Source organism: Dama dama, chromosome X (genome assembly GCF_033118175.1).
Source record: "Dama dama isolate Ldn47 chromosome X, ASM3311817v1, whole genome shotgun sequence".
Lineage (NCBI taxonomy): Eukaryota > Metazoa > Chordata > Mammalia > Artiodactyla > Cervidae > Dama > Dama dama.
Window position 1 is genome coordinate 114,307,737 of NC_083714.1, and position 12,096 is coordinate 114,319,832.

Genomic DNA, 12,096 nt, shown 5'->3' on the forward strand with positions numbered 1-12,096 from the left:
ATGGTGGCCAGAGCACAGAGGGCAACCCAGCCTGCAGTCTACGTGTACCTGCAGCTTTAGACGGGGAGGCAGTTTTCCTTGACACTGGCTCAACTCCGGTTGAAGAGACAGTGCAGACCTCGGGCTGTCCCAGGTGTTGCCCCGCACCTTGGGGCCCACAAGCCGCCTGTGATGACTCTAAGGAGCTGGAACTAATGTGTCAGCCAATGAGAAGTCCCGCAGCTGCCTGCCAGGGAAGCTAAGGGATCAGAGGGTCTGCCTCACCCCCAGGCTGGGGAGGCTGCTCCATCAACTGCCAGTTGGAGCAAGGGGAAGCGGGCTTCTTGCACTAGATACATCTCCTGGCAGGCCTAAAAACTCCCACCTTTAGGACTTTCTTTCATTTTTTTAAATTAATTAATTAATTATGGCTGCACTGAGTCTTCATTGCTGCTCTTGGGCTTTCTCCAGTTGTGGGGAGCTTGGGTACTCTTCATTGCCATGCACAGACTTTCTTAGTGCAGTGACTTCTCTTGTAGCAGAGTACGGGCTCTAGAGCATCCGGGTGTCAGTAGCTTCAGCACTCGGGCTCAGTAGTTGTGGCACATGGGCTTAGTCTCGGCATATGGAATCTTCCCAGACCAGGGATCAAATCTGTGTCCCCTGCACCAGCAGGTGGAGTCTTATCCACTATACCACCAGGGGCATCCTAGGACCTTCTTTATAAAGAGGCACCTTTCGGGTTTGTTTTTTGTTTAGGGAGAGGAAAAGAGATCTTTATAAAAATAAAGCCTCAACCCTGCCAAGGTTTGACGTCAGTCAACTGCCTAGAAGGAACATCTTTAAAGTAGGTTGTGGGATTAGGAGGGTTTCCCAGGTGGCGCTAGTGATAAAGAACCTGTTTGCCAAGGCAGGAGACAAAAGAGACAGGGTGCGATCCCTGGGTTGGGAAGATCCCCTGCAGAAGGAAATGGCAGCCCAACCCAGTATTCTTGCCTGGAGAATCCCATGGACAGAGGAGCCTGGTGGGCTACAGTCCATAGGGTCGCAAAACAGTCAGACACAACTTAACAACCGAACAACAACACACACATATATATACATACACACACACACACACACGTACAACCATACACACACACATATATATACACACATCTGTAGACACACCTATATACACCTATACACACACACACACACACACACACATACACCTATTGACACCTATATGTATATACACACATCTATGTATACATATATATGTGTATAAATATATAAATGTAAAGGCATCCAGGAGTCCACAAAAATACTTTTACAAAATGCTGACGGGGTGGAGGGAAAAGTGAAGGAAAGCTTTCTTTATAGATGAAGAGTTAATATATGCATAAGGTATGCTAGATTTAGGAAATCAATATTTTGTAACCAACAACAGAGTAAATGATTCAAACAAGGACCATTAATAGATGATAATGGGTGAAACATTGTTCAGAACAAGATATTTACATGTAATATCACACCCCAAATTACTGATTAATTACAAGGAGGAAAGGTGGATTTTTGGAGACAGATGAAACTTAGCATTATTACTAATGGGACAAACAGCTATGTCCCAGATGTGACACAGCAGGCAAGATATAAGATCACCTATGTATAAGTCTCCCCCATAATGTATAACCTGAATCTGATGATAAGGAAACAATGAGCCACACTCAGATTGCAACTCATTCAACAAGGCAACTAGCCTGGACTCTTAGAAAAAGTTATGTCACGAAAAATGCAGAGGGAAGTGTTATAAACTAAAGGAGACTAAAGAGATGTAATTACCACATGCAATTCATGATCCTTGGGTTCTAGATGTTTTTAAAAGCTATTAAGCATATATTTGGGGACAGTTAGGGAAATGTAAAAGTGGACTATATGTTAGATAATATTATGGGATTAATGTTAAATTTCTTGATAGCTTTGGAGGAGAATGTCCTTGCCCTTAGGAGATTACACACCAAAACATCTAGATGTGAGATACTGTGATGTTGGCAAGTTACAAATGGTCCAGTTAAAAAATGTTTTGGTGTGTGAATGTGCATACACTGAAAAAGACAGAGTGAGAGATAAAGCAGATGCAGCAAAATGTTAACTAGTGGTACATCTAAGAGGAAGCATATAGAGGTATTCATGTTCTATTATTTCAGCTTTTCTGCAGGTTTATACCTTTTTAAAGCACAACATGGTGAATCAAACAGGTCTCCCTCCTGCTAACATAAAGGTTATCAGGGACAAGATTAGAAAAGGCTTTATTTGATTAACCTACAAATTTGAACTTTTTCCTGAAAGCTAAGGGAAGTCACAGAAAGAGATTTACCAGAGAAAAAAGACATGATCAGAAGAGCAATAGGAGGCAAGAGAGAAGAAAGAGCCCAGTGTGACTCTATCTTCTGGCTTTTTCTTTGTTTTCCTTGTTTATCCAGATGAGTATATTCTAAACAGTCCACTTTCCAAATGGCTCACTCCTTGGCCTTAACCTTAGCTCTCTACTTTCCATGACAAATGGCTTGGTTCAGACCCCATCCTTGCCCCTGGTATGACTGGTCTCCCTTCTTCCACCAAAACCTCTCCCCAGTCAGTCTGCAGTTGAGGCTGGAGGGACCTTCCTCACATACAAGCATGACTAAAGCATTCTCTGGTTCAATTTTTTTTTCTGTGACTCCTCCGGGGCACCATTCAGTCTCTGGCTAATCACCAGGAGTCATCCTGGGCCAGTGCCTGCTTGCTAACTTCTCTTGCTGCCTCTCTTGCCACATTTGCTTTGCTTTCCGGTCCAAAGGGGGATGCATCTTTCTCCCTTCTCTGTGCTTAGGCCTCCTCTGCTCACCCATCAGAACTTAAGCATTATCTCCTCTGGAAGCCTTCCCTGACTCCATCAAGTCTCAGCTTCTTGCACTTCCTGAGCTTCCCTGACACATACTTATGGCCTCTTTTCTTTTTTGTCTCTCTTTCCCATTAGACTCTAAGGTCCTTGAAGACAGGTGTTATGCTTTACCTGTAATAATATCTGTGCCTGGCAAATGGTGGTGCTAAATAAATGATTACTGGGTGAATGAATGAATGGGAATATCAGTTAGCTTTCTTCACTTAGCAGCAACAGAAGTCAATTCTGGCAGAATTAGAAGCAAGAGAAATCGATTCTCAAAGAAAAAAGGAATTCACTAGGAGGAGGCTCCATACTCCATACTCGGGAGCTGAGCAACAGACCCTGGAAGAGAGACATGTGCATAGATCTGTGAACTTGAGCAGCAGAACATTGTCAAGAATTTCTCAAAGTCCCACCATTGGATGACTTCAACGCATAAGGCTGTTACACACTGCAATCACAGCTAGTAAGTTCATTATACATCACAATGACGGTGGCTGTTCAGTTTGCTATGTTTATCCTCCAAAGCACCCTGCCAAGTAGAGCAGACACAAAGGAGCAGTGGAAAGATGGCCTGGATTCCAGAAGCTGAGAACTGGGGTCTCTGCTCCCCACTCTCCAAGATGGTCAGATACAGACATTGAGCTTAGCAATTGAGGTCAGCAGTGTTTGGGTCTGTGGTGGCAGGAAAAGTTTCAGGGTTAAGACTTCAGATTATCTCTTGTCGCTTTGGGTTCTCTGCTCCTCATTTTAGATGAGGCCTGCTATTGAGAGCTCCAAATATCACCAGGCTATGGGAAAAGGCTGTCCTCACACTTGCCAGGACCCTCCCCTGCCTCTGCTGTCACTGACAAGTGCCACCTGGACTGTTTTCCCCTTTTTGGAAGTGAACAGGAACCTCTCTCATGGTGAACCAGCCGTCCCACAGCCCTACTTGCATCTCCATTTTACCTACCGGAACCGGAACTGGTCTTAAATCACCAGATGCCCAATTTCTGCTCTCCTGACGTTCCCTTCACAGTCTCTGCAGGGGCCCTGCTATGCTCTCAGCTGTGACGGGTCGGTGTGGAAAGGTGACAGATAATGTATCTGGAGAACAGACACCTTATCCAAGTCATGGGCAGATTAAACTCACACCTGAGAAACCCCAGGTGGTTCATCCTGGTCCCCAAAAGACAAAAATTCCTGTTCTTTAGCCCTTCACCTTCACCAGACTGTGCTCCTTTATATTTTCTTACAGTCGCTCCTTTGTAAAAATCCCTCTGCCAAAGGGCTTGAGACCAAGGTCCAGGGCCAAAGGCGCTACAGCCACCTCAGCACTGAGAACAGGCCGCCTTTTGTTTAATGAGCACCGATGAAGCACTGGATTGAGTTCTAGCACCTTCAGAAACAAGGGTAACCTATTTCTGTCACCCAGAGGAGTTCAGCTTTTTAACAGGGGAGAAAGAGCCGACAGACGGCTACACGCATGCCTTCTCAGGAGAACGTTAACATGGCCACATGAAAGAAAGCCCTGGAGTCAGGGTTTCCCCATGGTATTTCTTCCAAAAGCAACATGAGGAGTCACTCCAGAGCCTGCCTGCCCTGAAGCCAGCTTGGCCTGAAGCTCTGGGATCCTCATGCCCCTCTGCAGCCACCCAGCCTCAGCTGGGACTGACTGCCTTAGCCAGAGCCTCCTGTGGTGTTTTACACGCGGATACTCAGCCTTTATGCATCTGGAATGTGCTTTTGCCTCCTGGAGCTCCAGAGGGCATAGCATCTGAAATCCATAAATATTGTAAGACTCCACCTCTATGTACTCTTGCAGCTGGGGGCTTGTCCCAGAGCAGGCCCAGATGGTTTTGGCATAAGGCTGCTTGCTTGCTGTTCAAAAATATGACCTGAAACTGACAGCTAACAAAGACAGTCAGATCTCACTGCTGCTCAGAGCCCACAGCCCATCCAGCTGCTCCCCTGCCCCCTCCATTGCTGCCTTGCTGCCCTATGACCCAGCTGACCCCCAGCTCTTGCCCTATTTCTTGCTTCTTGGTCTGGGTTCACTGGCAGAGTACTCGAACACAGTTGTATTTCCTCCTACTCGACACTGCCTTTCATTCTCTGGCATCTGGCTTCATCTTTCTACTTGATTAGCAGCAGCCTTCCAAAAACTACATCCCATGGCTTTCTCCACAAACAGCCACCCACCACTGTGGGTCCCCACATACAGTGGTCTCCTTTGGGGTGTCTCTAGTGATCCAGTGATTACCATCCTTGATAGAGCAGTGCATGATAGTCGAAGAGTGTTTAACTGGCTTTCAACTGCTTTCACATGCATTTGCTCCTCATGATAATTTTATCATATATATTAGTCAGCATTATCATTTCCATTTTACAGATGGAATTGGGTGTATGACAGAGTAAGTGACCTGGTCAGGGCCACTGAAGTGCTGGAACTAACCTTGAATACAGGTCTTACCACTCCTGATCAACAGGTGGCATGACATCTGACAATGAGCACAGGCTCAGTCACCGAACGGTTGGAGTTTGAATCCCAACTGGGACTGGAATTGGTCAGTTTAACCTCTTCAATGATGGGTTCCCATTTGACAAAAACAAGGCTCAGCGTGTGCCTGTGAGGATGAGAGACCCAGTGTGGGCAGCAGGAAGCCATGAGACTCACTAAACATCCTTGGGAACCCTTGGTCACATTCCCCCTTGATCAACTGGCCCTTACACCTCACCACTGGACTCAATGCATAAGTAATCATATTAATATAACTAGTCCATCAGTATTCTGCCATGATGTGGGGATGTTTGCTAGCCCAGAGGAGAAACCCTAAACTCCGAGCCCTTCCTCAGATGCTACTGGGCTCCACTGAAGACTGAAAAGCTCCTAGCAGGGAGCACAAATTCCTCCGACTCTTAAAGCAACAAGCACATCCCAAGTGCTTACAGGATGTAAAAACGTGGTCTTACACATTTGATAACAAGTAAGGCTTTCTTTCTTTCCTTCGACACGAGTTTAACCTGATTCCAACCTATTAAAATTCATTTGGAAAAATGCCTCCCCAGACAGAGCTTAGCTGCTTCACCTTTAGCGGAAGTGGCTGACCTTCCATTAGGCGCGGCAAAGTAGAAGAGGCAGCAGGCTGCCAAGGGGAGGAAGACCAGTCTTCACATCCTGTGCCCCTGAAGCCCGCTTTACAGAGCCTCAAAGCCTTGGACATGTTGGGGAGCCTCTGAAGACAGGAATAAATGGCTCAGGCAGGGGTCACATGTGTCCCGACGCCCGGAAGAAAACTACTACCTTGCTTGAGACGCGGCAAAGCAGCAGCCTCGGTTTGAAACTCCTGCTTTTCATTCAGACAACCCCACAGACCTGAAAACCCTTTGCTCTGACGGATGAAAATCAGCTTTGGAATGGGAAAGTACTTGGAGTCACTGGGGAATGAATATAATCTCCAAAACACATTTACTGCTCACATTCAAATGAAGATTAAATGATTCCTTTAATACTCATCAACTCTATTAAACTTCACAGAAGCAAAACCTTTTGAAATAAATTAGCCAGATCCTTGCTGGAAACAACGGGCTTTTGAGGCTGTGTTCTCCTCCACCATTACCTGTCCTCCTGACAGCCCAGGGAAGGGGCCTAATGGAGAGGAGGAGGGAACGGGGCAGCTGACTGTCATGTACCTGGTGTGGTGGAAAGCACTATAAATGTATTATGTCATTGAATTTCTCCAAAACTCTGGAAGGTACTTACTATTACTATTGTCAATGTATGAGGAGGATGATGGAGGGTCAGACAAGTAAAAATGGTAGACTGGAGTTTCAGACCTGTTTTTCTCTTTGAATCTAAGGCCAAGTTAAGCCTGAGCCTTTTGGTCACATACAATGCAATTAGCGTGCAATAATCAATCGTTTGGGTTCTGGAGTCTGACCATGTTGTTCACATCCTGTCTCTGCTGCTTTCTAGTTGTGAGAGTTCAGGGAGGTTATTTGACTTTTCTGAGCCTTGGTTTCTTCATCTGCAAAACCAAGATGATAATATGATGTCACTCTAATGGCAGACAGTGAAGAGGAACTAAAGAGCCTCTTGATGAAGGTGAAAGAAGAGAGTGAAAAATCTGGCTGAAAACTCAACATTCAAAAAACTAAGCTCATGGCATCCAGTTCCATCACTTCATGGAAAATAGATGGGGAAAAAGTAAAAACAGTGACAGATTTTATTTTCTTGGGATCCAAAATCACCGTGGATAGTAACTGTAGCCATGAATTTATAGGATGCTCGGTCCTTGGTAGGAAAGCTATGACAAAACTAGAGAGTGTATTAAAAAGCAGAGACGTCACTTTGCCAACAAAGGTCTGTCTAGTCAAAGCTATGGTTTTTCAAGTAGTCATGTATGGATGTAAGAGTTGGACTATAAAGAAGGCTGAGCACTGAAGAATTGATGCTTTTGAATTGTGTTGCTGGAGGACTCTTGAGAGTTCCTTGGACAGCAAAGAGATCAAACCAGTCAATCCTAAGGAAATCAACCCTGAATATTCATTGGAAGGACTGATGCTAAAGCTGAAGCTCCAATACTTTGGCCACCTGATGTGAAGAGCTGACTCATTGGAAAAGACCCTGATGCTGGGAAAGACTGAGGGCAAGAGGAGAAGAGGGAGACAGCAAAAGAGATGGTTGGATGGCATCACCAACTCAGTGGACATGAGTTTGAACACACTCTGGGAGACTGTGAAAGACATGCTATAGTCCATGGGGTTTCAAATAGTCAGATATGACTTAGTGACTAAACAGCAATAGTTAAATGCAGAGACCAGTGCCTGACATGCCACAAGCAATCAAGATCAGTGGAACCAGAAAGAGACAACTGTCTCATGTTGTGGACCCCAGAAGCAGACCTGAAGAGAAAGATTTGGGTGCAAGGAGCTCATTAGGGAAATATCCAAAGAAAATATCCCAGTAAATACTGGTGGAGGGGTGGAGAAGTGTGACATGGAAGGGAAGGAAACTGACGAAGCATGTATTAATGATCAAACCACTATTGTAGACAACTGAAATTCGGCCCTGCTGAACACTTCTGAGAAAGGACATAGAGTTCACACTTCAGAATGAGCACACTGGAGGAACAAGGACGCTAGGTACTCACCCTCCAACTCCACCATCATTGGCTGAGTGCTGCTCCTGGAGGCATCAACCCATTAGCACCTCCAGCCTGCCCATACTCCAGCAAAGCAAAACCATCAGGTAGAGAGTTTTGGGTGCTTGCAAAATGACTGTTGGCAAGGACAGCAGTAAGTGTTGAAAGAATACAGGTAGGGTGGTGACAGCATCTGTTAAAACGATTTTAAAGGCTCAGTTAATGTCTATCCTGGTCACTATTAGATGGGCCCCTCAGCAGGGCCCTTAAAGACCTAAGGGACCCAGAACCTGAGAGCACCCAGATCTACGGGGCTTCCTGACAGCAGCTTCCACATTCAATGATGGCCCCATCTGAGGACAGGTTCCCTTTTAGTACAGAGATCATTTCTAAGACCCAGATCATGGTACATGTGAGTGTGTAAGTATGTGTGTGTGGCATTTCTCTGCCTCCCTCTCTCTCTGTCTGTCTGTAGCCTCAGAGCCCAGTATGTGCTCTGACTGCATGAGCTACGTAGCCACTTTCATATGTGTGGTAAATGGGGGTATCCCTGGAACACCAGTCACAATAACAGGGTCACCACATCTTACCTGGGACCCTGCATCCTCAATCATGGACACTTTCTCTCCTAGCCCCAGATGAGAGATTCACTGCCCTGGGCCCTATGCTTTAGAAGATTACCACCCTGGCCTTCCACTGGCTATACCCTTCCTTGTGGGTGAGGAGTTCAGAAGAGCAAGAAAATGTATCTGAGACCTGGAGGCTTCTTCTGCACAGCTTTCCCTGAGGGTGGACCAAATAGCTGATGTGTACCCCTAACCCCAAGAAGTGGCCATGGTGTGGCTGTTTCAAAGTGGGGGCGGGGGAGGGGTGATGGAGCTCAGACATGGAGGCTCATAAAACCTCCTGAAATGTGGGCTGGAGCCAGGGATGGGAAGAGAAGAACAGTGGGACAAAGGCCAGAGGCTCACCCTCCCACGCCACCATGTTCCAGGGCACAGCTTGGAGGAGTCCAAGGATTCTAAACTCAAAGCTGAACTTCCAGACCATTATGAAGGTGTATTGGTCAAAGTAGGAAGACAGACATATTTTAATGAACAATTTATAAGCTTAATTACACCTTGTAACTAGGATGCAAATGGTAGGCAGGCCTCCATTTGAACTTGTACTCTGATTTTTGCATGTGTTAGAGAGAGGCCTCTGCCTGGGGATGGAACCCCCAAATCCAGTTCACCTCCTCAGTCTGGAAGGATGCTGTCCCAATGTAATAGTTAAGGAAAATGGAATCTCCTGTAAAGTTCCCCCTCTCAAAAAAAAAAAAATGTATCCGAAGTACATTTTGATGAATGCTCATTGTAGAGAAAGTACAAATACATAAATAAGGAAATAAAACACTCACAATTTTGCTACCACAAAGTGGTAGTTTTTTTTTTAATGTGCTTATTTTTATGAATGTATAGAAGGCTACAGAGCAACACAATGAACCATATGTATATCACGGCCACCCAAAACTTTTCAGAATGAAAATTTTCATTCAGTGAGCAATATGATTGCTGGGAAAAATCATATAATATTATTAATATCATCATTATATGGTATCTTATTAGATTAGCAGTAATCTAGTCATATTGTGGAAATCCTTCAACAATATTAGCAAGAAATAATTTCTTTCTGTGGCTTCTGAACAAAAAGCAATTGAATCATGACCCATCAAAATTATACTGGCTAGAATTGTAGGAGGGGTAAAGAATATAGGACGATGTCAACTGCTGAATCCCCAGTCCCCAGAAGGTTGATGGCTTCCACTGGCCATGGGTGGGCAATGGATGAGTTCAGTTCAGTCGCTCAGCCCTGTCCGATTCTTTGCGACCCCATGAACCGCAGCATGCCAGGCCATGGATGAGAGTGGAGTGGAGAAAAGGAGGTAAAGCCAGGCCATGTTCATTCTCTTTCTCAATCATGAACCCAGTCAGCATTTATTAAGTGCCTACTGTATGCCAAACAGCACGATGCCCTGAGGAGCTCACAACACAAGAATGGACACTTTTATTTTTGCAACTCGATCTCAGTAGATCCTTTATATATAGTAAAAACTATCCCTCTGCTTTTGCTCTCAGCCTACAAGATTCAAGAAATTCACCTCCACTTCTGGACTCTATGAGTGGAACATGTGACCTCTTTTAAACCAATTAGAGACTGCAATCCTCCAGACCACTGTGATTGGTTAGAAATGGATACAGGACACAAGGCAGGCCAATCAGGATCAAGGAGACTCATGTCTCAAAACTTTCCTTTAGCTTCAGGGAAAAGGAGTCTCTTTCTGTTCTTCACAGGAGTTCTGAGGTTATTTAAGCTTGACAGCTCTGAAGGAACAACATATAAAAGCCAGAAAGCACAGGAAACCTATGAATGGAGTTCACCTGGATAGCTCTTGGAGTAACTGTAGGGCAGCTGAATTACAAGTTGCACCTGAAGGTGAAATTTCCAGTGGCACAAACCAATCAATTCTCATTTGGTTTAAGACAGTTTTTGGTTTGGTTTTGGTTTTGAACACTTGCAATCAAAACATCCTAACTCTTACAAAAATAAGATCAAATGATTACAATATAAGTTGACTTGCCCTGTAACAGAGGGATGGGCTATTGTGAGATTTCAGTGCTCTGAGAGAAGAGACTATCTCTTGGAATTCCTCTTCCTCTTTCTATCTGGGATTGGGGAATTCCAGGGAGATGTGACATTGAGCTGACTGTTGGTGGATGAATGAGAAGTGATCAAGAGGAAGAATGGAGAAAAGGCTTTTTAATATAACCATTTTTTTTTAATGTAGGACCAGGAAGGCCCAGAAGATTTTGGTGCTAGTGAGGGAATTGGGATCTTTTCATAAGCAAGATTGGGAAAGTCTTTCCTGATGTAAAACCTGGGACTTCCTGAAGAAAGAGCTGATCCCTGGCTTGTCATCAGCAAGTGTTCCTGAAGTCCTATAAACCCAGAGTTGGATCACTCGACACTGAAGGAATCCCCTTCCCCTCCACTTGCTGACCATTACCTGCGCCAGGAGTCTCTGGGGACCGGGGACTCAGGTGCAAAGCAAATGGCCACTTGCCTCATCCAAGTCTTTTTCTTAGCAACTCACTGCATTACTCTCTTGCCCTGTTGACAATTTCAATAAAATCTGTGCCACAAAGGCATTTGACTCAGCCTATTAATTCTGCAGAGGGTTCAAAACAACCTGTGTTTTACTCACATTTTCAGGAAATTTTGTTTCTGGATTACCTGCATCATCTTGGATTCAGACTTTTTGTTTTTTCATTTATTTTTATTAGTTGGAGGCTAATTACTTCACAACATTGCAGTGGGTTTTGTCATACATTGACATGAATCAGCCATGGAGTTACATGTATTCCCCATCCCGATCCCCCCTCCCACCTCCCTCTCCACCTGATTCCTCTGGGTCTTCCCAGTGCACCAGGCCCGAGCACTTGTCTCATGCATCCCACCTGGGCTGGTGATCTCTTTCACTTTAGATAATATACATGCTGTTCTCTCGAAACATCCCACCCTCGCCTTCTCCCACAGAGTCCAAAAGATTCAGATTCAGACTTTTTTAAGGTAGCAGAAGACCAGTAATTTCTTTGTTTTTTATCTATTAAGACTGATGAAGGGGTTTGCATCCAATGGGTCCAAGTTCTAGGGTGCTGCAGGGCCCTCCCGACTAGAGACTCGAGCCCTGTGCACTTTCTCCGTGAGTCTGTTTGGCAGTTTGCAGACTCTACTCCTCTAGAGTTCACAGGAGACTTTGTTGGGAGTAACAGTGCTGACACCTCACAACCACGATCACTTGGCAGAATTCACAAGTTCATGGAAGCATAGCATGTTAGTGCTGAAAGGTCTCTGGGAAACTGTCTAGTTGAACTCCCCAGGAAACATGAGGGACCAAGGCTCAGGAAGGCAAAAGGAATAGCCAGATCAGTTAAGGAGAATGAGGATTGAAATCCAGGTCTTCTGGCTTCCAGGATTTTTCTAACATCTCTTTGCTGGCATAAAAAAGATTATGAAAAACAGAAAAAGGAAGCAAACAAGGAT